Here is a 2,541-nt window from a genome sequence, read left to right as displayed (position 1 = left end):
CCCACGCTTACCCCGTATGGCCCACTAGCAACTTGATATTCATTATCCACAAGTTCAATTAAGAAACCTGCAGGTCTGACAGATTTAAAGTTTGAGAATAGGTCGAGGAAGTTTCTTCCCCGAATCCTCTAATCATTCGCTTTACCTCATAAAACTATCGTAAATAAGTTGCTGCTATCCTGAGGGAAATTTCGGAGGGAACCAGCTACTAGATGGTTCGATTAGTCTTTCGCCCCTATACCCAAGTTTGACGATCGATTTGCACGTCAGAATCGCTACGAGCTTCCACCAGAGTTTCCCCTGGCTTCACCCTACTCAGGCATAGTTCACCATCTTTCGGGTACCAACATATGTGCTCAAACTCAAATCTTTCACCACGAAGGTTCATGATCGGTCGATAGTGCCACACCGCAGACCGAAGCCCGCAGCATTTCCTACCTCAGACAACTTACGCTGCCCTTCACTTTCATTTCGCGCTGGGGTTTCCACACCCTAACACTTGCACACATGTTAGACTCCTTGGTCCGTGTTTCAAGACGGGTCAAATCGCTCCATTTCGTCAACGTCCCGAACGGCAACAAGTTAAAACCCACATCAATCCACACACAACCACACACGCATAGCAAGCTATCCGCACACGGCGCACACAGAGACACAGGCCCACTCAAAAACACGTTGTAGGCACTTCAGTCCCAACCGCGACTACTCGTCACCAAGATATAACAGACAAACGCAAGCGTAAGCCCTACCTTCCTCGGCGGCCATTTCCCGCAGCATACGAACTGACCTTGACGTCCCACCGCAGCACAGGGCACCAGCAAGCACACACAGCACACACGCCGAGCGCAGCCAAAAAAGCCGCTGCCACAGCACACGCACGCACACACTCGCCAATGAAATATACCACGGATTATAGACACTGGAAACGATTCGGTTCCCTTTCAGCAGTTTCAGGTACTCTTTAACTCTCTTTTCAAAGTTCTTTTCATCTTTCCCTCACGGTACTTGTTCGCTATCGGTCTCGCACCAATATTTAGCTTTAGATGGAATTTACCACCTACTTTGCGCTGCATTCCCAAACAACGCGACTCAAAGAAAACGGATCGTACGCACGAGCAACTCAGGGATGAACGGGAGTATCACCCTCCATGCTGTCCTCTTCCAAGGAACTTGCCCCAAGCGCCCACACTGATCACGCCTCTATAGACTACAATTCGCCGCGCAAAACTTGCACGGAGATTTTAAGCTTGAGCTCTTCCCGCTTCACTCGCCGTTACTAGGGGAATCCTTGTTAGTTTCTTTTCCTCCGCTTATTAATATGCTTAAGTTCAGCGGGTAATCTTGCCTGATATCAGGTCCAATTGAGATGCATACCGAAGTACACAACATTTCCCAAATGGATCGACCCTCGGCAGCCGAAGCCGCCACTCTACTTCGCAACAGCAAAGCCGATTCAAATGCCAAGCTAAAGAGCCATGGTTCACCAGTCCATCACGCCACAGCAGGAAAATCACCCAATAAGCGCATTGTTCAGCCGAAGCCAACCATACCACGAATCGAGCATTTCTCCATTAACGCCGCAGCAGACAAACCGGTCGCCAACTCGCTACAATAGCAGCGTCCACAACCAGCAATGCCACCACTTTTGGAGCAAAGAGAAGTACAGTTTAGTACATTTAAAAGGACTCGCAGTCGGTCCGAAAACCAACCGCAAGACACTTCACATCTGGCATCTCCTCCACCGACTACACGGAAGGAAGAAAGCCAAGTTTGTTGTACGGACACTGATACAGGCATACTTCCAGGACTAACCCGGAAGTGCAATATGCGTTCAAAATTTCGATGACTCACTGAATCCTGCAATTCGCATTACGTATCGCAGTTCGCAGCGTTCTTCATCGATGTGCGAGCCTAGACATCCACTGCTGAAAGTTGCTATCTAGTTAAAAGCAGAGACTTTCGTCCCCACAGTATAATCAGTATTAAGTAAAGGGTTTAAAATAAAAAAGCTACTAGCTCAGATCGAAGTCCAAACGCTCGCCTTTTGATAGGGCTCGCCCAGCAGTAGCCGCCAGCAATAAAGCCAGCAGCCGCCGCCAAGTAAGACCCCCAACTATTGGGTTGAAACGGTTCACGTGGAAAGTTTTTAGGTGTGGTAATGATCCTTCCGCAGGTTCACCTACGGAAACCTTGTTACGACTTCACCTTCCTCTAAATGGCGAGGGTTAAAAAAATTCCCATCAATTCCACTCGCACTTAAAAGCCACACGACTCCCCCGGCCCCACTTTTTTTCCCCGCAAATTCTTTTCTTTCCTTTGGGGGGCAAAGCGCGGGGTGTGTAAAAGGGGGAGGGAACGTAATCAATGCCAGGTTGATGATTTGCGTTTAACTAAGAAATTCCTCCTTCCAGACTGAAAATTGGAAAATTCTTATCCCTAACACGATGCGCCTTTCCCAAAATTAACCCAACCCTTTCAATCAGGGTTGTATAACTCGTGAAAACCCTTCCGGGAAAGGGGGGGGGGGGGGCCCCAAAAAAT

General features: G+C 48.6%; 3 non-coding genes across 3 annotated transcripts; all 3 read right to left on the bottom strand.

Moving 5' to 3' along the window:
- Window positions 1-5: 5 nt before the first annotated feature.
- On the bottom strand, window positions 6-1,473 carry PITG_33575 (the record flags this gene model as incomplete). Its single annotated transcript, XR_009934966.1, has 1 exon — window positions 6-1,473. It is a non-coding gene; the product is annotated as a 28S ribosomal RNA (ribosomal RNA).
- Window positions 1,474-1,779: 306 nt separating this feature from the next.
- Window positions 1,780-1,934, bottom strand: PITG_33574. Its single transcript, XR_009934965.1, has one exon. It is a non-coding gene; the product is annotated as a 5.8S ribosomal RNA (ribosomal RNA).
- A 222-nt stretch (window positions 1,935-2,156) lies between these two features.
- Window positions 2,157-2,255, bottom strand: PITG_33573 (the record flags this gene model as incomplete). Its single annotated transcript, XR_009934964.1, has 1 exon — window positions 2,157-2,255. It is a non-coding gene; the product is annotated as an 18S ribosomal RNA (ribosomal RNA).
- Window positions 2,256-2,541: the final 286 nt, after the last annotated feature.

The sequence above is a fragment of the Phytophthora infestans genome, genomic scaffold (assembly GCF_000142945.1).
Source record: "Phytophthora infestans T30-4 supercont1.3450 genomic scaffold, whole genome shotgun sequence".
In the NCBI taxonomy this organism is placed as follows: Eukaryota; Oomycota; class Peronosporomycetes; order Peronosporales; family Peronosporaceae; genus Phytophthora; species Phytophthora infestans.
Note: the sequence above shows the minus strand (reverse complement) of the source record. Positions and strands in the feature narration are given on the sequence as shown.